At 38.2% G+C, this 25,076-nt stretch overlaps 1 protein-coding gene across 8 annotated transcripts in view; it reads right to left on the bottom strand.

Annotated features, from left to right (window-relative positions):
• LOC108702718 (RNA binding protein fox-1 homolog 3) overlaps positions 1-25,076 on the bottom strand; it is a 614,603-nt gene that overhangs the window by 267,324 nt on the left and 322,203 nt on the right. Inside the window, exon 1 of one of the 8 annotated variants that reach the window (XM_041578502.1) lies at positions 3,623-3,642. The exons of the other annotated variants lie outside the window; for them this stretch is intronic. The gene's annotated coding sequence lies outside the window, so the exon portion shown is untranslated. Of the gene's footprint in view, positions 1-3,622; positions 3,643-25,076 lie in introns of those variants that run through there. 8 annotated transcript variants of the gene reach the window in all.

The following is a 25,076-nucleotide window of genomic DNA, read 5'->3' as shown; positions in this document are numbered from 1 at the left end:
ATGTTACAGTAAGTCTGGAGAAGGGATATAAAAAAAACATACTAGAGATTATCTGTGACACTGACCTGTCCATGCTGTGAATAGATTACAAAAATGTCAGGGAGTCTCTTAGGGCTAAAGTAAGGTATAAAGAATAGACCAGCAGCGGGAACAGCAGGGGCACATTTTGAAGAGCAAACACCAAAGGGCAATGAAGTTTGCATGGAAATGCACTCTGCTGAGAACTGATAGACTTGGCAGAGGTCAGGGTATAATGCTTTTGAGGCACAAACAGAAGACAGACAATGATGCCGAGATGGACTGACGGAACTATGTGAAGTTGTCAGGATTTTATACTTATAAGGGACATTAGCAAAGCTAAGTTCAAATCCGGAGAACAGATTAAACCTCCAGTGGAAGATATTACTGGATCCGTCTGTATGCTCATGGAACTGTCACGATCTGCACCCAGAATCCAGAACCAGTGCTAGGCTCCCTGGTCTCGGCTCTTGCTTCTGCCTTTAACAGCCACCTTTCACCTCGGGAGGAGCCCTCGATTAACTGGATGCCACCAGGTCTTATAAAGAGAGGAGCCAAGCTAAGGGTTCTGGACTAGCAGAGGGACACGATCGTTAAACAAAGTATTTTTGGGCAGAAGGTCGCAGTTCAAGGAACAGACGAAAAGCGTAGTCAAATCAGGCCGGGTTGGTGCGGGCAGTATGGAAGCGAAGTCAGACAGGCAAGGGTCAAAACCAGGAGATCAATTAGAATGGTCAAGACAGGCATGGGTCGGAATACTGATATCAGAAGAGTCAGTTTACCAGGCAGAGGTCAGGATCACAGAGATAAGGAAAAGACAGGCAGGCAGGGTCAAAACAGGAATCACAGGATTATTCAGGAAAGCACCCAGGAACTCTCAAAAGATGAACCAACAGGCAACAACCTGCAGCCAGAACTCCCTTTAAATACTGTAGGTTTGAATTTCACGCCAGAATGACGTCATCACACCAGCATCAAAGCCTATAAAACCAGAAATGCGACCCGCGCGTGCCCTAGTATCAAGCAGCCGGCAACACAGCAGGACCATGGACCGCCGACCACCTTAGACCACCAGAGTGAGTCCTCACAAGAACATAATGGAAAGGTTTAAGTATGTGGGAGCCTTAATTCAACTTTATGTTCAACTTCAGGATATGAAGACATTCATTTTATCCAAAAATGTTCAATAGATTTCCTATGCCTGTAATTAAGGGAAGGTATCAATATGGAAAGTGTATGGATAGATTTTAATGCAGGGGCCTAAAAAGGTCGGATATTCCTATTTACCAGACAGAAAAGTATTAAAACTATAAGGCATTGTAAGGTATTAAAACTTGACTAGTAGGATTTTAAGTGTTTTCTGGGACAAATTATATACACAAATTGTTGCTATAGGGGTGCAGGCAAGGTTTGGGTCGGGTTCAACCCTTCTCAACCTCAAGCCAACCAGGTCCAGGTTAAGAAGAAGGGGCATGGCTAAGGTGATGATTGGAAAATTTTGGCCTTGTACAGGACTACTCAGTAATCCTTAATGTCTTCATTGACTCTCCCATGGCCCATTTTAGTATTGTATAAAAAACCCACCATACACATACAGTAATATGATAAATGGAAGGGCATGTGTGAACTGCTGGGGGTAAGACAAAATTCAGCTTTCCTTTTCCTCCTGAACAGCAGCACCTTGGGATGTAATACGTAGCTAAATGAAAGTGTGAGAAGATTATTCCAGGATATACACGTACTGTAGGGTGCTCCATGGTTCTTTATCTGTTTGATATTTCGCTGTCTCTTAATAAATGTACTATGCTTAGTAAAACCCTTATGCAATACACAAATAGGACTTCTATATTGTAAACAAAACATCCTATGCAGCTTGTGGCAACACGTCAAAGGACACTTCCTAGGAGTGAATTAACATGTCAACCTTTTGCAATAACCCTAGTGTACAAGCATATGGTTAGTCAATAACCAGTTTTTCTTTGTACAGCCCTGTGCTAACAAGACCTTTTCAAAGAGAATTTTTAGTAGACCTCAGTGAAATCAGTGGAAAGATTAATTCTCCCTAATCTTTCCCATCACTCTAGTCAACATAATATTGGTAGAAAGTAGCTCTCCCCTGCACTTTAACTTCCACCTTGTTTTTCTATGCACCCCACCACCTGGATAAATCTCGCTGTTTTTCTATGCACCCCACCACCTGGATAATTCTCCGTAATCTTTCCCATCACTTTGTTCAACATAGTATTGGCAGAAAGCAGCTCTCCCCTGCACTCCAGCGTACCCCACTGTAATTCCGAATGACTATGTCCCCTTGGCTTACACTTTCTATCAATCTAACCCTGCTGTAATGCTTCTCTCCTTTTATTCTCTTCCTACCACCCAATTACTCTTGCTTTATTTCTTACTGCCCCTGATGCCAATCTGTGATTCATGCACATTGTCTTTTGGATTTATTGCATCTGAAGTCTGCTGACTTGGATGTATATGTTTCTGTAATGTCTAAGACTATCCCCACCATCCCAAATCTCACAATTTTGCTTATAATGCCTCCAGCGTTCATGCAATATGCGTTTTGCACATGTGCTATCTTTTGGACCCTTCTTAATAGAAGCAGAAGGCACAAACTGGTGAAAGTGCAGAATATTCTTCTTCACATCAGCTATTGCCAAGGGAATTGCATACAAACTCTGCTTATAGATGACGTATATTTACCTTTCCAAGGCATCATTTATGATCATTGGCTCAGTTTTTGCATTCAGCGGTTTTGTTTGACAAAAAGGAATGTATAAATATGTGAAGTTGTGCCTGGGGCAAAATGATGGGATTGTTCTGATGCCTCCAGTCTGGTTCAGTTCATGCTCAGCTTAGTCTGCTGAAGGTTAGTAGGGGCACATAAGGAAAAGCACTGGCAAGATAAACAGTTTCTGTAGCTTTGCTTCAACATCTGCCTGGCTATCAGGCCTGACTGCAGTGTTCTGCAGGTAAATGTAATCCAATGCAGGGACGTTCACTGCAGAACATTAGAATCACGTGTACAATAGTGGAGAGCTTTATATTTCACATACATTTGCTATGCATGGCAAATACATGCCGAAACACAATAATTCAGTTACTGTAAAGCTACACACACCATGCAAACATAAATCACCCAAGGGAAATATAATCTCTAAAGGCTTCCAATTATTTAGCACAATGTACATATCTGAGCATGCACACTGCCTATGCAAATGAAGCTTTAGGACACAAAGGTAATTTGCTCTGGCCCACAGGGGCCCCTTATTTAGAAGGTGTCTTCTTGTGTAATCATTGCAGCTGTATAATACAGTTTTATTTAGCTTTTGCTCAGCTACAATTCCCAACAGCCACGGGAAGTTTGTATGCTTGATTTATATATATTGTTGGTTTTTTGGGGGGTTTTCTTTGCAGGCTGGAAGCACCCTACTCCACTCACTCAAGACCCCCATCTCCTCTGACTCCAGGTTTGGAGGTCTGTGCTCATACATAAAGCTGATGTGGGTTGCCTGCACCAGCTAAGAGGCAAGATAGATTAGAGAGGATGGTGACGATATAAGTGCTTACTCAGGGGTGGACAGATAAACCATACCTTCCAACTGTCCCGTTTTCAGCAGGACAGTCCTACTTTTGATATCTCAACCGCAGTCCCGCGTACTATACTTGTACTGGAAAGTCCCAAATTTCTCTGCACTAAACAGACAGAAAAAGAAACAAAGTTTCTAAATTAATTGGTTTTGGGCAGAGAGCCCACAACAGCTAACATGTGCAAATAAGATACTGTATAACAATTTTGAGATAAATAAATAAGTAATTAACAATTTAGATAAGGAGGTCCCTTGGGAAAAAGTAGACGCACAGCTTAAAGAGCAATTCACCTTCATTAGCAAAGCTGTAATAACTGAAAAAAAACCCAACAAAAATATGTTCAAACTTTCATAACCTGTCAAATTTTGTAAAATGAACATGTAATTAGGGGGTGTGGACATAAAAATGGGCATGGTCAAAAACATTTTTTGTCCCTCTTTTTATTTCCAAAATTTTGGGAGGTATGGATAAACTTTTGTTATAAAACCTTCCAGCAGTAAGAATATCTACAGAATTGATAATATTTATATTTTACATTAAATATTTAAATTTCAAAAATTGCAATTGCTTTAAAGCGCAGTAGCGGAACAAATACAAGTTAGGTTGGTTAAATGTCTGTCTTAGACCATACCTCCTATCTATCTCCCAAGTGTATTTATATTATATTGGTAAATATAGAGAAAAAAACAAAGTACATTCAAAGCACTGTATTCCTGTTCCTAATGATGCAACGCAGAATCAATGTACACAGATACATTACAGCACAGAATTCCCATTTGACTGCATTAAGCCATCATCATTATTCTAATTATTTTACCCTACCAGTTTGTTGATGTTTGTTTTATTTTGGTACAGTGGAATCACATTTTCAGACATAACAGCATCAGGCACCGAGCAAAAGCGACTTTCAATACTGCAGCATTGTAATTATCGCTGTGTCCTCGCCTCAAAGAGAGCTTGAAAGAAAATGGAGTTGAACTATATATTTGTTTGCCGTAGCTTTAACACTGCAGGAGTCGGGCAAATTACACAAGCAACTAGCATCATTTTAAGTGAAAAACCATAAAAATTCAGATTCCACTAGAGGGCTCTCTTTCACCTTCAAAAGAGCAGCACCACTTTCCCTGTATATATAATATGTATATAAAACAGACACAAAAAAAAAAGCTCCATCAGATAATACATGAAGCGATAAGAACTCCTACGCTGGCGGTGGTGCTAGCACTGGTAAAAAAACAAAGAAAGACAAAACCTACAAAATATAACAGAGGTCTGACGACAGCAGATCTTGTAATACTTTACTCTGAAAACACAGAAGCTTGAAAATTCGGCAATTCCATCCTAACACACAATACAGCCCCCAGCACAGCAACCATGCCTGAGTTCTAATCCATTCACTTTGTATCTTTATGTTTCACTGTTTCCAGCTGCATGATGCTAGTATTGATGGCACCCATAAATCAGCCTTCTAGTACATATAACAAAGTATAAACTGGATAGAAAAAAGAAGGAATAAAAATGTTATAAGCTAATTCGGCAGGAGCTGGCCCTTCTAAAAAACACATTGCTAAAGGTTCAGTGCAAGTAATATCTGTTTGCGCTAATCTTGCCGCTCCTATCAGATGCCCCAGATGCACCCAATATTGTCTGTGCCCAACAGTCCTGATTCTGTAGTATCATAGAGTAAAACACATAAAGATCCCATGGCCCTTCTCTTATTTGATGACATATAATCGGTCATTAAATATGTGCAGGGAAGTGAGCAAAGTGCAAAAAATTTGTGCAATTCACCATGTTTTCTGCACCTTGAACCACCTGACTGTAGAAGAATTGGCACAGTTCCTGTTCTCCAAAACAGGGTGCAGAGGCCTGTGTTTACCCCCATGATTACATCTCTGCCTGTGTTTCACTGTATTTATAAGGGGTGGGTGAAGGGAGTCATGTAGGTGTCCGACTATCGATCCCTTAACCTTGCAACTGCAAGCTGCAATGGAGCCCTGTATTTACCCCAACCCTATAGCACAGGGATGCCCAAAAGCAGAGGCGTAACTACAGAGGAAGGAGACCCTGTGGCTGCAGGGGGGCCCGTGAGGCCCTAATTAATGAGTTATATGAGATATATTGATAAAACAGGTCAACCTCTGAATATGTTGGGGGCCCTAAAATTTGCTGTGGGGCCCAGCAACATCTAGTTATGCCACTGCCCAAAAGGTAGATCAGGATCTACCAGTAGACCTTTAGTTGTTGATCTCAAGACACTGTCAACAGCTTGTCTAAATCACTCTTCTTTGGCATTCTTTTCATTCAGATATTTATTATGTTAAGGTTACATAAGAAATTGTTGTTTGATAAATATAGCAATATAATGCACAAAAGCCACAAATATCTTGTAAAATATATCCTTAATAAATGGAGTGTATTGATGTTATTTGTGTCACATGACTCACGGAAACTTGTGTTTTATAATAAATAAATATCCTCATATTTTACAACAGGGGGTTATTAGAAGTTACCTCTGAGTTCATGAAACTCCTCTGTAACTTGTAATATCCTCATAATTTAAAAGAGGGGGTACTTTATTCATTATATACATTTTCTCATAAACCGATATTTAAGTATTATTTTCATGGAACAAAATGCTAACAATGCTTTTATGGGTGTAGATCACAATGGTACAACCTCACTAAAAGTAGACCCCACATTAGTAAAGTATGGGCACTCCTGCTATAGCAGATGTTAAGGTAAGGGCTGCCTTGTGCCGTTCGTCATTGTGCTGTGCACATTATACTGTTTTATTTTTTTTACCTTATATACTAAAGCTATGTTCTAGATGTCACCTCCAGCAACAGGCCTTATGCAATAATGTCATTTCCTGTGATGGACTTGCAAAACTTAAAACCTTGAGGGGTTTTGTTGCTAATTTGAATAAGCTTTTGTGCACCAAGGCAAAAATAAGCTTTTGTGCACCAAGGCAATAAAAAAAAAAACAATAAAAAAAAAAAAGACAACTCAATTTACAAATGGTAAACACTCAGCAAACAAAATTTTGGTCGGTGTTATTCCAAAAACCAAAAGAAATGTTTTACGTAAATACCCAAATCAAACATGCAAACTGGAGAAAGTTGAGAAATTGTACTCATTTTATGTAAAACTCAAAAATGTAACTTTACCTGAAATTTTCCTTTTCTTTAGTCCAAAAGGCAGCACAATATTTGTGATGTGTAAAGAAAATGCATATTTGCTACATTTACTGGAATATAAGAAGAATCTTAATGACTAAGAAATAATTGTAGGTGAATTTAACCAGCCCATCAATGTGTGCCATTTACAAAGCAAGACTGCTTAAGCTTCTGTATACACATGTTCAGACCCTCATGCTTGTCTTCATTATTTTAAAAATGACATGGCTTATATTTTCTAAATTTAAAGATATTTGGCAACATTATATTTTAAAGGAGAAGGAAGGGCTAAAATTAAGTAAGCTTTATTAGGTCTACAGTATATAAATACACCAGTAAACCCTCAAAGTAATGCTTCTCTGAGTCCTCTGGCAAAAGAAACACCATTTCTTTCCTTCTATTGTGTATAGATGGACTTCTGTATCAGACTTCCTGTTTTCAGCTTAAACCTCTAGGGCACGGCCTTGAGCATGCTCAGTATGCTCTTCTCCCATTCCCTCCCTCCTCCCCTCCCTGCTGTAATCTGAGCCCAGAGCTATGCGAGAGCAGGGAGAGATTCAGGCAGGAAGTGATGTCACACCAAGCCAATATGGCAGTTGCTATCCTAAACAAATAGAGAACAGTTCAAGAGCTGTTTACTCAAGTATGGTAAAGCATTCTGCAGAATAAATATAGTGTTATAGCTTGCACTATTGTGGTCAATCTGTTGGCAATAAACTGCTTCAGTAGCTTTCCTTCTTCTTTAATGTCCAAAAGAAAGGGCAAATTAACTTTGTTTTCAACTAAAGTATGTGATGTACCATCTGTGCAGGGCTCTGATAACAATCACACCTAGACTTCTGTACAGGTCATAGTATTGTATGTGTTGCATTTTTTTATTTTATAAAAGCATTAATAGGGTTCTTCATCTCCTGTCTTTTATCCTGTTTTTATTTAATGCAACTCAAATGAAGGAACATGATTTTGGTGCTCAGAGTGTTCAAGCAAGGCCCTTAATCAGTTCAATAAACTATATGTTGTACAGTATGTTGACTTTCTGCAAATTTTACAAACTCAGCAAGAAAAACCTCCAGAAAATAAAGCCACTTTTTTTTTATTTATTTTATTTTAGATCTGCTGTATGATCACAGATCACCTCATTCTCTTTAAAAATCATTGAGCAACCTGCCCAAGGCCACACGGAGCTGAATCAAGAAATGAACCCTGGCCTCCAGGTTCAATCATTTAATCGCAAAGGGACTTAAATAAACATATTTTGTGACAGTAGACAGGGCTTATTGAAATTAAAGGGGACCCGTCACCCAAACATTCCAAATCCTATTTTATAACATTAGTCAAGCAAAATGAACTTTAATTACACTATATAAATTATTTGGATTTTGTTTCCTTCAGTCTGGGAATTCATAATTATAGCAAGCAGGAAGCAGCCATTTTGTGGACAGTTTTATTAAGGCAAGCCTTGTATCATCTCAGAATCTTGTTTGTGCACCAGAATGGGGGACCTGATGTCCATTACCTTGCCCTGGCTACACGTTAAATGGTAAAGAGAACTGGGGGAATGTGTGGAGAGCAGTGACATCTAGGAAGTGCTGAATGAAAAGTGAAAGTAATTGTCTGCCCCACCTCTATGCCACTGGCATAGAGGAGGGGCAGACAATATTTGATTGACAGCTGAGATTTTTAAATGAGCTTACAGCAGCTATGAATGCTTTAATAAGAAATAGAAATTGGATTTCATGTTAAATTTGAAAAGGACTTTTATTATACAGATTTTTGTGTCTGGATGACAGGTCCACTTTAACTCTCTCCTGTTTCTTGCCCTGCCCTGACCTTATTCTGACTCAATGTGGTGGCCTGATAATGATGCAGTAATATAAAAGTCCTGAACAATGAAAACTAAACGAGAGAGACATTTTCTGTGATTTATAGCAATACAGAATAGGATTACTGGGTTAATAAAATATTAAAATCAAATATATTAGCCAGTCACTATACAGATGTGAAGCTGAACTTCATGCTGTTATCATTGCAGAGACAATTCAATATAGCACATGAATGTTCTCATTTTTACACCTAGAACTAATTTAAACAGAGCCATGGTGTGCACTGGCCAGATAAAAGCTTAGCTTAGATACATTATTACAAGCACATGCCTAATACATTACTACAGGTCAGGATTAAACATGTGAACATTTATATAATACCTATATACTGTTAAAAAAAGTTTTTACTATTAGGTAAGCCAATTATATTCTTTGAGTCTTTGAAGGACATTTGAGTTTCTAGGACCCAAGTTACTACCTATATATCTGCAATGCTGATGCTGTTTCTTAGAGCTAGTCGTACATGTGTAAGTGGGCAGGTATAATTAAAGTAGAAGTATATTTTATGTGATTGGTTGTTACTAGATGGAATAGGGAATCCCTTTGTTTTGAGATGGTTCTAGAGCAGGTTCTACTCTGTGGCACTCATGAGGGGTTTCCCTAGGTAGTCTTTATAAGAGCATTGGGCTATATCTGCTTTGGTTGATGTAAAGTAGATAAAACCAGGGAGCCTGAGGTTTGAGAGGTGCTAAGGCAAGCCACGTTGCTAGCGGAAGGCCAGATCTGTGAAACTTGCTGTAGGTGGTGAGATAGAGGATCAAGGCCAGTTAGCTGAGCAGCTGGGGCTCCAACAAGGAAGGGCTCAGCCAAGCCCGGACTGGCAATCTGTGGGTTCTGGCACATGCCAGAGGGGCTGCTGTAAAAAGTCACTATTTCATGGGCTGGTGGGGGGCTGTTTGGGCCTCTGTGTACGAGGACTCCCAGTCCAGACCTGTGGTTAGCACCCCAGAGGTTCCTGGCCAGTGAGGGACCCACTGTATAAGGAGCTAGGAATAAGTAGGTCCTGAAGCAGCATAGAGGACACAACTAATCCAAGCCATATCATGCGTCATAAACCTGGGAGCTGTAGAGCCACCTGATCTGAAGGAAGATAGGCAGCAGAAATGGACTAAGCAGCCTGGGAGTCCTTGCAATGTATCTGATTATTTTAGAATTAATATTATTAGACTTGTGTGAACAACACTAGAGAAGCTGTGCTAGTAACTGTGGATAAAACTGTTACTGTGTGTGTGAACCTCCAGATCATTCCAATTCCATTCTCTGTATCAGTGATTTGTTCACTAGAAGGGTACATTTGGCCAATTACTATTAAAGTTATTGGCAACCACAACACAGCAAGTTCTCCACAGATATTGGTTGGATTTTAAATGCTGAATTAATGTAAATCTCGGATGACTGTTAGCCCCAGTAATAGTGTAGTATAAAGGGAGACGAGAGAGAGAAAAAAAAGAAGCACATGCCACGGTATTTTTTAATTAGATTAACCACCATATTCATTAATCAAGTAAAATGTTGGACATCACACTTCACGCCACATATATTTTGTCTCTTTTCTCCAGCTGTTTTCCTATGAGGAAATCTAATGGTGAGAGAGAGACTGGAGGGAATTTATGATATATCACAAAATGTATTATAATAATCCATCTATGAATAATGTGCCTACTCAAAACACAAGACATTTATTAATGGCTCAGCATGCAAAGCCAGTGCATGGCTGATCCCCCTCAGATTACTTATGTGCAAGTTGGTTAAGGACGGCGGATGTTTGGGCACAACTTTTAAATGAATGTGTTGCTGTAGGATAATGCCTGTGTAGTGCCTTCATTGAATCAAGAGGACATTACAGTGACTTTGAGCTTGCTTTCCTAATCTCTGTTAACTAACATTCAGATTTCTTTTTTTTTCTCAAATCATATGTTTTCACTAAAAATGTGTGGTTTTTGAATTCTTTAATACTCTAAAAAAACTAGAGATTTAAGTGTAAAAACCACAAAAAACTCAAATACAAAACGTTGCTATGTAAAAGCAGTCAAGGTCCTATAGAAGTCAATGGGAGCTGCGGTGATCCCATGGGATCTTATTTTTTTTCTCTTTAGAGGTACTTATATTTTTTAGAGCATCGTTCAATATTTTTCCCATTCGCACTTTTAATATTAGGATGTTTTAATAACTTTTCAGCCCATTCGTTGTTTTAAAAAATATGAATTTAATTGTGGTTTCAAAAAGAACTAATACCACTCAAATCCAACCTTTAATAAGTGGCCTCCATGCCATTAATAGTGCACAGTTTTGCCACTCCTCCAACCCTATATCCATCTCCAGTCAACGTTTCATGATGTGGAAGGTGCAGGAGTGGCTACCCCTTTACATCTCAACTCCAATCTAAAGATTTCTGACAAGTTAAGATCTGAATTGATTTATTTAGTGGGTTATTTATACAATTTTTCAGGTTTTTTAAATAAAAAACGTCATACCAAACGAAAATCCAAGATTTACTCTTATTTATCAATTAAACACCAATAAAAAATCAGATCTACAAAAACTGTGACTTTTTTATATTGTCGCACAAAAAACCCCCCAAATTTTTTGGGCTTGCCCCCGAAAATTTTTCGTAAAATCGGCCGAAGAGCACCGAAATATATATCATAAGAAAGTCAGCACAGACAATAATATCTTCAAATTGCAAATTGACTGCCATTGACTTTTACAGGACCTCAACAGGTTGAAGATTTTTTCGGATTCTGACTTTTTGTAGCCTCAGGGTATAATAAATCTCGAAAAATTTGAGGGTTTTTTTTCCACTAAAAATTCTGATTTTATAGTAAAAAAAACCTAACATTGTTCCAGTTTTTAGCATTGAGACTTTAATAAATAACCCCCTTAGTATATGTATTGTAGGAATTCACACAAACAGCAGAAGTCAAATTGATTTGGTTCAGTGGCTGCCTGAATAAGCCAAAAACATGTTAACATTGCCTCAGACACTATTAAGGCAGCTTAATGCAGGAGTGATAATTAGTTTAGCCACAGTGTTTGGCAGATTTTTTTCTCTCACAAAACTGTACAAACTCACCCCCACTTCCTGGACATAGAGTTCACTCATAGCCCATCCACTTTTACACAGGGAAATAACTCATCAGTTCCAAATCTATACTGTCGTTTTCAGTAAAAACAGACCCTTATAGTCATCAAATCTGCTTTGTCTCATAAACTCACTAGGGTTTTCCTAGTCACTGTGCCACAGTATATAGTAGCAAACAGAGGGTACAGTACATCAATGTGTGTCACTGACAAGATGAATGGGCTGGTACTTGTGAGTAGAGAACTGCAACAATTTATAAGAAAAAATTAATTAAAAAAAAAAATCAAGGCAGGGCCTCTAGCACCACATGCAATATAAATTTCAAAGGGTTTAATGATCTTGTAAACAAAGTAAACAGAAATGTGGTTTTTATTGTATGTAGAAAACTGCTTTTTGGGATGTCTCATATTTTCAGGTAAATGTTTGCATTTTCATAGACACATCGGAAGCTAATTAAAACCCACAGGGGTTTGAAGCATTAAAAGGTAAAGTATTCAGTCAGTCTGTCCAGAAAAGTGGTTTAAAAACCCTTAGGGTGGAACTACATGGGTGATTTAGGTCACGTGACGAAACACTGGCGTCAAGTTCGATGCGCCGGAAATAAGGTCGGTAGGTAAGAAATAGAAATGGAAGGTAAGAAATAGAAATGTCGGATGTAGTCGCAGCGTGCATCCGACACAACCTAAATCGCCCATGAAGTTCTACTCATATGGGATTTTCTTTGGCTTGGAATCCAAGTATTGCAGGGTTTCTCCCCTGGAAGCTGTATCTGAGTATAGTGAGTCTTTGCTGTTTATTAGCATTACATTTGGAAATTCCTTAGAGGCAGACAATGTGTTTAAACACAGTCGGTTCTTTAGATTTATAACCAGCCTATCTGAAGCCAACAGAAAATATATTTTTACAGAAATCCTTCTTAATCCCGAATAATAAAGGCAAATCCATAGCCTGTAGATTAGCTCTTACTCAACATCTGACCTGGTCATGCTTCAAGCCTATTTAGATTGGGCACTGACTAACAGAATTTCTTCTGTATCCTTAGAAAGAAAATGTCAGGAAAAAAAAATTACATTTGGGCAGTGTTGATGTTGGAGGATTGTATCCATTTATACAGTTGTGTTCAGAATAATAGCACTCCGACATCACTAACCTGATTAGTCACTGTTTTTGGTAGAAATTATATTTCTACATGGCAAATAATTTACTAGTGGGTGTAGTAGAGTAATAGAAAACTAACAGACCCAACAGTCATGACATGCACGCTGCTGATTCTGTGTAGGTGAATCATTAATTGAGGCTTGTTTCAAATAATAGCAGCGTTCAAAATAATAATAGCTTGTTCCAAATAATAGCAGTGTGGAGTTCAATTAGTGAGGTCATTCATTCAGTGGAAAAAAGCAAGTGTCAATTACAGCCTTTATACAAGGAAGGAAGGCAGCAAAAGATTGACGTTATGGAGTGGCCAGCTTCTTCCTTAATGCAATAGAAAACTTGTGGGTGACATCAAAAATGCTGTTTAGAGGCAAAACTAAGTGTCACGGTCGGCACCCTAAACCAGAACTAATGCCAAGCTCCCTGGTCTCGGCTCGGCTTCACCAGTAGTGTGACCGCCTTTGGCTTCGGGAGGAGCCCTCAGCGTACTCAGATGCCACCTGGACTTTTCGAGAGGAACAAGGCGAGAAGTTCTGGCAAGCAAAGGGGCACTACAGTTAAAAGTCAGTTAGGCCGAAGGTCACGGTACAACAGGATAAGGCAGAAACGTAGTCACGCAGGCTGGGTCGAAGCAGGCAGAAAACTAGGATCGTCAGGCAGGCAAAGGGTCAAACCGGGTAATCAATCAGAATAGGATCAGGCAGAAGGAGTAGTCAAAATACAGTACGGATATCAGGATGGTCAAAAACAGGCAGGGTCACAACAGGAGATCAATAACAAACAGGAATCAGATGCACAAGGCTCAAAAGGCACCAGGAAAACTAGTCCTATCACGGGCAAAGTATCCAAAGTAATGTCCCTTTAAATACCCAGAGTGCTTCGCGCCTGCGCCTATAAAAATAGCAGAGGCGCGCCAAGCGCCTCCTTAGTTCACGGCGCAACATGGAGAGAAGACCGGCGTGGCGGGCGTCCCCGCCGAGAGCGCGGCGGGCGTCCCTGCCAGCCCGCTAGACCACCAGGGTATGTAATTTTTATTACACTAAGAAATTCAGAGAAATTGTGCAACAAAACAGGTTCCAGAAGTGCAGCAGTTCTCAGAAAGTGGTTATACAACTAAATATTAGTTAATTGAACAGCCTATTCCCTTTTCTTCACTTTCTGTAAAGTAATAACATTTTTTTTCATGTTTTCATTTGGAATAGAATGTGCAATGTTCCCAATGCATTTGTATGGAAATAAAAGCTATTATAAGGATTTTGCTCTTTATTCACTTTTTTTTTAACCACATTGCTATTATTCTGAACACAAATGTATATGATTAAGAGAAGCACAAACACGTTTTTTGACAGTTGTTGTCATAGAGGGTTCTATCAGTAACTATCAAGCAGCATTTTATGGTTAATCAAGCAATTACAATTGTGGCATAAAAACATGTCTCAACAATAATATTTAACACATTTTATTTGAAAAAGTTCTTAGAGACTCTAAACCCTGAATGCCAGGCCAGTTAGCTGAGCAGCTGAAGCTCCATCAAGAAGTAAGGAAGGGGTCAGCACCCCAGCAGTACATCACAGTCAGGGATCCACTGTATAGGGAGCGAGAACTAAGGAGGTCCTGTTTTTGCATAGAGGGCACTCCTAATGCAAGCCATACCCTGTCCCAGAAACCTGGGAGCTATAGAGCCACCCGCTTGGATGGAAGATAGGCAGCAGAAGTGGGCCAAGCACCTGGGAGTCTTTGTGGTGTATTTGATGATATTATTATTAGACGTGAACCTCCAGATGTGTGGACCTCCAGATTATTCCAAGTGGGTAATAGGAAGTCAATATCAACCCTGTGATTTATATTCATATGTTGATCCATCTGGCATATATGTTCTTCCTTTCTCTTGATATACACTATATACATATATCAGAACTCCTGGAACTTCAATACTTTGAAGAACCTCCTTTATCAAAGTGCATACTGTTTATATGGTAATGTGAAAAAAATGCCAAATATTATAATGGCATTATTTTTACTGCATTGTTTTGGCCCACATCAGGTCCTTTTCGCTAGGCCCATAATGGACCTAATGAATTATTGAAGGTAACATACCTGCAGGCATCTTAACTTCCAGTGTATGCGGGAATGTGATCTATCTTTAAAACTTTAACCTAACATTCTCTCATTGTATTCATTATTCTTTGCGTTATGTGTTTCTCTAAAAACTAATCTCATGGCAGCAGTCACCTTGCAATGATTGTTTCTTTTCTCTTGTTTCTGTTTTGCATTGTCCTCTGTTGCAACCTTTCTTCCCTATCCTGTTATGGTTTTGAGGGATATTAAACATACATGATTCAAACTGTTAGCAGGCAATTATTGTTGCACATTATAAAGGGCATCATCTTATGTCTATGGAAGTGTCAGGATTTTAGAGGATTGAAGACATCATTAGAGAGAGACATAAATTCTCAGCTGCCTAATTCCATCCACCCAAGAGTGCAGAGAGCACAGATCAACTTGATGGGATCAGATGAGTAGCAAATCTGTACGGCAGAGTAAAAAACAAAACCCAAAACAAGCTGGTATATAATACATGCTGTATAGAAAAGGAGGATTAGGATGGCAGATTCAGATAGACCGCTGTGCTGGGCATACTAATAGAAAATGTGATTCTAAACAACTTTTTAAGATATATTCATTCAAATGGTCTTAAATGTATTTGTAAATGGCTGACTGTCCATATATATGCTTTGCACAGTTATCAGTAAAGTTACTTAAAAAAAACAACAGTTGCCACTAAAAGTAGTATTGACCTGCACTGCTTCTCTTGACTCCTGAAACAACATAGCAAAAGCCTCCAGCCAAGAGTTCAGATGCCACAGTATTTTCAATGAACATAACGGTGCAGGTGCAGGTTTTAGCATTAAATGGTGTTGCATTTTAATTAGACTGTACCTTACACAGGTCTCTCATTAGGTGGCAAAGCGTTTTAAAAAAACAACTAACAATTACAGAAGAATAAAGGCAAAAATATTGCACATTATGTTTTTGGGGTCTGTATCAGCCGAAGGCAACCACAGTGCTTCAGCAGGGAAGATCTCTGCCACTACAAAGCCCCCAGTAGCTGCTGCCACTTACCTACGCTTAGGGACTGACTCACAATATACAGTAGATATAGAATATAAATGTCATAATACAAGGCTGATAATTGTAATTAATTCATTACATGATAGCTCAGAAACCAGGGCAGTTTGCACCAGAATTGATTAATCAGTCCCGTAGCATCAGTTGCTATGATATGTGAGCCTCATTTTCTGCTTGATTATTTGATACAACCCCTAAGCTCAGCTTCTCAACAGCTGGCCAGAGCACACGGAGCATGTGCAGTATCACAGCCACCAAGATGGTGGCCCCCTGTGCACAACTTTGAAGGCCTAGATTATTACTGTTATAGAGATGCTGAACCTTTAGGCTCGTGCAGTATATTCAATATATAAAATATAGCATTTCCAGGCATATTCACTTGTAGAGTTTAGATCTTCTTTAATTAACTATGAACTCCAAATCCCAAATAGGCTTTTTAAAGAAATGTAAATTTCTAACATTTCTGATATAGCATGTTTTGTCAATTCTTTATGAAGATGGACTTATGATATTAAAATGGAAAAATGGGTGAAAATAAGCTTTTTAATCAGAAATAGGCACTGGAAAATATCAGAATGAACAGATTTCGGTAGACTTGGGGAAACAGATTCAATAAAAGTTCTGACTTGTTACACCAGTCAAATAGCACTACCAGCATTACATAAAATTAAATAAGAACAAACACCATTCCCCATACTCTTCTCCATTTCACGGCATGCTTGCCAGTTAAATATCGTAATTTGGACCTTTTTTTCAGTACCACGATGAACATCACCTTCTGTATGCTTTTACCTATCTTTAGGCAATATTGTAGAACTAATTGGCCTTTACTGTTTGCTTACAGTTTACAAGCAGTGTCCGTGCTAATCCTTTATTGAAACTGCAATAGATTGATGCTGCTCTTGTGCCCCCTCTTGCTTCTTTAATATTCAGTGGATTTTCTGAAAGCCTGACATGATGAATTGTGTTTGTAAAATGGTAAAATTCAGCTCTGAAGAAGGAAATGTCCATCCTAGTTATCTTACCCTGCAGTATTTTCCACTAGAAAATAAAGCTTTTTCTACTTGTCAAAGGCAAAATATGTGATTGACTGAACTAGTAAAGTTTCTTCTGCTAACCAGAGAATTCCAATTACCAGAGAGGTTTCTAACAGTTTGTTTGTAGATCACTGTGGGAACATTCCACGCTTGCTGGAATACAAAATCAGGAAAGGGCTGTCATTGTGCAAAAGCCAATAAAACAACAATAATGAAAAACCCTGGAAACTGTTTTAATGAATGTAATAGTTTTAAAGAGATTAGCAATCCGTCATGTGGATCAATTTTTTCCTCATTAGGGGGGCATGAAATAAAAAGTCGTAAACACAAACAATATTTGCATACATAAGAAAAAAAGAATTAGCTTTCTCCAGTGTATTAATCTTCATTAGTCTGTTATTACATTGGGAACTTTGATGGCGCATCATAGCGATGTGGGACCAATGGGTCACGCAGGTTTGGTCCAAACTACTGACCCTCTTAACTTAACCAACATGTTGCAGCCCACTACTCTGACTGACAAAACTCTGTGCCCCTTTTACACAAATATGCAATCTTACCCACATTCAGATGCAGCTATATAAATCATCATGTGCCACGGGGGTCAGTTGCACGTACAGTTGTCACTGTTTTAACGCTTTGCCCGCCAAGCACTTATGGGATACATGCTGGCAGGCAAGTGCTCTAAGCGGCAAGAACAAATTAGATACACTTTGGGGCAGATTTACTAAAAAAAACTTCGAAATTCGACCCTCGAATTGAAATTCATCGACTTCGAATATCGAGGTCAAGGGATTTTTACTTTATTCGATTCGAACGATTTTTAGTGATCGATCGAGGGATTTTTATTCAACCAAAAAAAACGTAGAAAAGTGCTCTGGAAGGTCCCCATAGGCTAGCATTGCACTTCGGTAGCTTTAAAGTAGCTTCAAAGTATGAAGTCGAAGTTTTTTTTAAAGAGACAGTACTTAGATTATCGAATGGTTGAATAGTCTAACCATTTTTACTTGAATTGTTCGAATTGAAGTCGAATGGTCAATTATAGTCTATTCAATGGTTGAAGTACCCAAAAATTTACTTCGAAATTCAAACTAAAATTCGAACCATCACTCGAGCTTAGTAAATCTGCCCCTTTGTGTTTTTATTGAATTACCCTTTGCATTGGTGGCTTTTGCTGCTTCCATAGAGGGTTAGGCTGTGACACAACCCCCTACAAGCCAAACAAGCCAAAGGGGCTGCAACACTGGTCCTCACTCACTTTTTACAGTGTAGGCTCTGCTGATCCTAAGACCCTCAATGCTGCATGGACCCCCACACAAACGGTAGATGGCCTTTCTTTACACACACATACTACACATTTTACTAAATAACACTTTTTTTTGCTATTCTTGCACACTCTTGCACATATTTACACACTCACATACACTACACATTTTAAACAGTTTTTAGAGCTGTACACACATATATACAGATAAATAATTTTTTCCCCTAAAAACTATTGATTTCACAGCGAGACTATGGGATCAAGCATTCTGACTGCTAACCAAGCTGTTGGATAATTTCTTTTATTTTGTTGATTTGCCTAATTGTATTTTATTTTTGTGATTTTATTGCTTGTTACATTTATGTCATAAAAATGGTTAGCTACAACTGTAGCTTTGCAGTTTGGTACTTTATTATACAAAGGTGTCTTTTCGATTGTGGGGCATACAGTTCGTGAAACGCATTGAATTTTTTTATGCGCAACAAATTTTGCTGACTCCAAATGCATTAAAGTCAATAAACGTTTTTCTTGTGGCGACTTTCTTTTCTCTGCGACTTTATTTGCCCAAATGCATTAAAGTCAACGAGCGTTTTTCTTGTGGCGACTTTCTTGTCTCTGCGACTTTATTTGCCCAAATGCATTAAAGTCAATGGGCGTTTTTTCTTGTGGCTCCTTTTTTGCCTTTGGGAAATTTTACGTGGCAGATTTTTGCCGCAGTTTTGCAAAAAAAATTGCAGATGGCAAAATGCAGAAATTCACTATGAATCCATGCTTGCCGAAACAATTCGCTCATCAATATGCATATGTTTTATATTATGGGTAACAATTTTTCTTTTCATTTTTTTAGACACTTAGAAGCCTACAGTATACCTTCTTACAGAAGTGGAATTATACCAAAATAATAATTTGAAAGTTGTTCTGAACAAAATATATGTATAATTTTCCTGAGCAAAATAAAAGACTTTTGCAGTAAGAGGCTGAAAAGGGGGGCATTTTTGTTTTTTTTTAGCTCAGAAATAACTTTTGCATACATAGTTTTATTATTATGCACCAGTGCAAACTATAACAATATTTCGGTTGCTAAATAACTAACCAACAGGTTACGAAATATGCATAGATCTGCTAGAAGAAATAGAAAGGATTTTTTTCTACATATGGGTTTATTTTTTTCTCCCATATATAGAAATTCCTGTTCAGTTCAGTTTAGATTCAATTGTGTTACATTAGGTCCAGTTCACAACTATATTTTTGTTCGTAGTATCATACTGTTTCTGTGGCTGGAACAGGCAAACCCTTTACACATGGCCATGTATTAGGAAAGAATATAACCTGCAGCAAAATTTAGGAAATAGGATAGAAACCTCAACTATACCCCCTGTTCCCAGTGTTGCATACCATTTTTTATTGCGCACAGCAGGTATAAGGAGAGATAAGAGCTATATCACTCTCACCTCTAAGACAATTGCTCCTTCCCTGCTTGTACCTGCTAAACACATATGACCTTAGAAGACAACTCTAAAGTGGTGATTCATTTGCTTTAGGCAGTAATGATGGCATCATTATGAGTAAATGGGAGACAGGGAGTAGCAGGTGCAAATTAATTCAATACTGTTTTAAAGCATAATTGCCTCCAAAATTACTGTGGAGGGGGACATTTGAAGAAGGGCATAATTAATGTTTGTTTGAGTTGAAGGAACCTTGAAATAATCACCAGGACTTCCAAGCAATCAGTGAGGTACAGGTGTCCAAAGCATATTTTTTTCTCATTATCTAGGCCTGTCTGCGGCTGAATTATGATACATAAATTGCATTATTATTATCTGTCGTTGCTCATATGTACACATTTACGTACTCTACTCTGTGATATAGTCCCATCTCGCTGTATTGTATTATTTTTGCTAAATTGCTCAAATAAAAAAAAAACCCTATGATTAAAACAAAAAGCTCAATATAAAACCTTCAGCTCATACCAGCTAGCAGAGTGCACAAGAGTGCAATATAAAGCCCATTTAAGACAAATAACTGCTCAGCTCCATTCAAAGCGAAAGTTGCCAAGAATAAATTCTCCATAGTAACATTTAAGCATAACTTGCTTTTTAGGAAAATGAGGGTTTGGTGAAACTCAACGTGTAAATGTTTTCATCAGAGGAACAAAGGATTGAAATGTTTTTTCCCTACACAGGTGGCCTTTTAGAAACACTTTATATGATTCAGGCAGAGGTGACTATTAAAGAAAAAAAACTGACCTTTGCATCAAAATATAACCTATATTACATTATAGGCGTGGACATGGATGCGTTCCAGTGCCTTGTAGCGAGTTTTTCAGCATGAAAAAAATCATGGTGGGGTAAATTTTCACTAATGTCAGATGACTGCCTCCGATTTTGTGCTGCATCATCTTTTTGGCAGTTTTCTAGTTGTATTAATAAATATGACATATATTATGGGCATCTGCCATATCCAATGCAAAGTAAATCAAGTGCAATACAATGGGCTTTTTTGCCAGTGCCTTAAAGGAACAGAAACACCAAAAAATTGTTGCCCTGCTCTGGTAAAATGTATCTGTTTGCTTCACAAACACTGCTATAGTTCATATAAACAAGCTGCTGTGTAGCCATGGCGGCAATTGAAAAAAGGCTATATGGCACAGGTTAAATAGTGTATAACAGATAACACCATTATGTTCTACAGAGCTTATCTGCTGTGTAAACTGAGCCTTTTCTCCTTTGAATGGCTGCCCCCATTGCTACACAGCAGCTTATTTATATAAACAATAGTACTGTTTCTGAAGCAAACACACCAATTTTACCTGCGCAGGGCAACACTGCATTATTTTTTTATTACTTTAAAACACTTTCCTTTTTTCATGTTATTGTTCCTTTAAAGAAGAACTAAAGGTAAGGTAGAAATGTTACACCACATGGCTCATTTATGAAGCGTTGTACAGTGCAATTTCATTCGTTTTCCCCACAATGCTTTGTTCTCTCCACAATTCCAGTGTAGTTTAAAATGTGCTAAGAAAAGAGTGTTTATTGGGGGGGGGGATGATTTTTGTGTCAAATTCTGTAGGGAAACAAGACTTTTTGGGTCACCATTTAGCTTCAATATGGACTGTTAGACTGGGTATATGGGCCCACCGGAAATCTGAGAACAAGGGCCTCCCTTACCCCTGTTGTGCACCCCTTCACCTTTGCTGCTCGTTCCATTTCTTATTGCTGTTGCATTACAGAGCACTGCAGTGTACATCTGCTCTACCACAACTCCTGCCCCACAGATTTTGAGCCCACTGGGATTTTTCCCGGTGTCCCAGCAGGCCAGTCCAACCCTAGTACAACGAGCTTTGTTTCTCCTTTTGATGGCTACTCTTTTTTCAAGCAGACAACAGAACCAGTGGACACAGAACTTAGATGACATACTTTGCAAGCACAATCTGTTGATGCCAATATGACCCATAGTAGGTTGAAATGTTTTAGAATTTATGGCAGCCGACATGGAAATGCATTAAGAAAGGACATGCTTTGTGTCACTTACCAAAACAGTTGTAACTCAAGCAGGGAAGACTTAAATACTTGCATAGGGAATATGAAATCTCTAATTATAGATATTTTCTCACTACAAAGAATGGCTGATTCCTCTGCAATTTGGTATGATGAAAGCAATGTGATGATGTAGCACAAGTAAAGCTAATTAACAAAAGGTATACTCCATTCACAATAATGTCTCTAAGATGAACTTGATCAGGTTCATTCTCTATATGATACCGGTTTTACCATAAGGTAGGTGGATAGGTTGTATAAGACTCCCTTAATGTGATATTTGTGTTTCATGATACTGATGGCAGCGCATAATGGGTACAGTGCTTATCCCATTAGCCTATGAAAGCCTTCCAGGCAGTTAACACCAAAGGGGTGATTTATGACAATCTGAGCTGGGGAACTCTGATGGATTACACGCAGTTAGATTATTACATTTATTGCATTACACCGTTACATTTATTACACTACATTATTATATTTATTAACAATTTCCTATAAAATGTTCCTGACAGTCAGGAAAGTATTTTTTTTAATCAAACTGGCAGATGTACCAGAGGGTTATGGCTCTATCAAATGTGTTAATTTGTTAGAATATACAGTAATTGACAGCTTTGAGCAGTTGAATCCAATTATTTTCTACTGGGTGTTAGAGTTCATTGGCTGTGCTGAATTATAACACCCCCAAAATAAGATCAGGATTCCGTTCATTTAATGCACTGCCATGCTACCGTCACATGCCAAATTATAGCTAATAACTTGTCGCATTATTGCGAATTGGTAAAAAAAATTTTTTTTAATGAATTGTAACTATTATTACTGCTGCTGTAAAAAAAAAAGTGGCCGCAAATTGACCCTTAAAACATGCAGTTGTTTATGCCAAAGAGGAAGCTTTAATTGCATATTCATCACCATAGAGTGCACTACATCCATTTTCCCACTAAAGTGAATGGTGGTGTGAGATATATTGCACCATTTTTAAGGTTTGAAATATGGGGTTTATAATAGGGTTATACTGTGGGGCCCAACTACTTCTATGCAACTGACAGGACTGCTAATAACTATGTGTTATGATACTGCTCCAGCATTTACAATGACATAATATGCAAGTGTCATGAATATCCAGTAAATGATATCCTTATAACGGTGCTTAGTGATGCCATTGGGTGCTAAATGAAGTCATTTGTGTCAGATGACTCACTGAAACTTGATTATTTAGGGTCGGACTGGGCTGTCCAGACCCATCAAGCTGCCACCTTAAGGGCCTCCAAACCCCCTCGGGTCATGTGTAACTTCTTTCCTTTGCGGACATGATCTGGGGAGTTCAGACCGAGAACACAGAGTTTATGGCAAGAATCTGTGTGGGTCGGCCGGGCCCACAGGCAGCCCAGTCTGACCCTGTTATTATTACAAATAATGTATCCCCTGTTGTAAAATATACAGATATTTTACATTAGGGGTTCATTATTCCCTATATATGTGTTACAGGACCTCAACACCCTCATATTGTACTGCCTATCTGTGCTTATGAAAGGGAAATAGCTAGATGGTATATTGTTTACTCCCAAAACAGGTGGTGCATTCAGTAAGTAGAGTTCTAAAACGTAACCTTTATTAGCAAAACATTAAGGGGGTTATTTACGGACTTTTCTCTTAGAAAAAAACCCCACATTTTTTGTGATTTATTAAATCCGATGATGTTAAAAGTCCAAATAATAAAGAACTCCAACTCAGACCCGATAAGTTCATGTAGAAGTCAATGGCAGATGTCACGTTGACATTTGAAGATATCCTGATCTGCACTGGGTTTTGCTAAATAATCAGAAGATTTGTGTTGTCTGGAGTTAAATTCGAAAGGTTTCGGCCGTCAATTTAAATAATGTTGCAGGTTTTTGCGACAAATCCGAAAAATAAAAAATAATTTTTTCACAATTTTATCAAGTCTTTTCCTGCACAAGAAATTTTCGTGAAAATGTTTTGATAAATAGGGAGAAAAGGCCTGTGTCGATTTGGTCTGAGTGGTTTTAAGAAAATAGTTACATTTCAGATTTTGATAAATAACCCCCTAAATGTTAGGCGAATGACTGTAGAGAGGGAATAAAACACACCAAGCTTTTAAACACTGTGGGTTATAAAATGGGCTGCATAAAAGAACAGGGTTTTTGTCTCCATATTAAGCACAAAATGGAAATAAATGTCCCATACTTATTCATCAAATGCTGGGATACCTTCCCTACCTCCCAGTTGAACTGGAGAAGCTGCTTGGATGAGCGATGAAACGTTTTCAAGATTACTCGAATTTAAAAAAAAAGGCTTTAAAAAAAGTCCTTTGGTCTCTTTTCTCTTGAATCTTGCAAATGGCAGAAGCCACACCTTTTTATATAAATAAATGTACATTATGCACCTGTAATAATAAACTAATCTTAATAGAATTTGAGAAAGCTGCCATGGATCTCCTGTGCCAACTTTTGTAACATGTTATTGTGTCTATCTTTTTAATATGCTACAAGACCATAAGTGACAACATTTTAGACAAACTTACAGGCATTATACCCACCATGTCTAACTGACACGATTAGTAGAATTTGAAGCATTATAACAAAAGCAGTGGATTTCAGTTGGGTTTCAAGCCCCCACTTCACACCCAAGATCTGGTTAGGTATACCCTTCCCTAAGAACAAGGTATATGAAAAATGTAGTAATTGTTATTGTGCCATTCAGAATACAGATGATAGCAAATGGACTCCAATTTTTGCATAACTGATGCAAACTTTATATTTCATCTTTTTTGAGGAAAAAACAAGAATGGACCAATCTAGGGTTGATTAACCAGCATCTATACATATAATTAAGGGAAGGAGACATTTAATGGCCTACTTATTAAGCATACTGAAGTTGGAACATACTCCAACAAGTTGAATCTTCGCCTGCTTTAAATATAAAACCCAAACTAAGATAGAAATGTCACGTTAGTACACTTTTGACTTGACTGGTTTTCACCTGCACTATTCAGCACTTCAACACCTCATCAATCAAAATATTATTAAAATATATTGCCAGCTAGAACCTAGTCAAATCCCATTACTTCTTATGGGCTAAAGATGGACTTTTTGCAAAATAAGAGAAGAACATCAATATTTTATTATCCATCAATAAGTTTGCCAAAGTTGTTAAAATAATGAGATCGCAGTAACATTTT

This window comes from Xenopus laevis, chromosome 9_10S (genome assembly GCF_017654675.1).
Source record: "Xenopus laevis strain J_2021 chromosome 9_10S, Xenopus_laevis_v10.1, whole genome shotgun sequence".
In the NCBI taxonomy this organism is placed as follows: Eukaryota; Metazoa; Chordata; class Amphibia; order Anura; family Pipidae; genus Xenopus; species Xenopus laevis.
The sequence above is the reverse complement of the archived record's forward strand: the minus strand, read 5'-3'. Positions and strand labels throughout refer to the sequence as shown.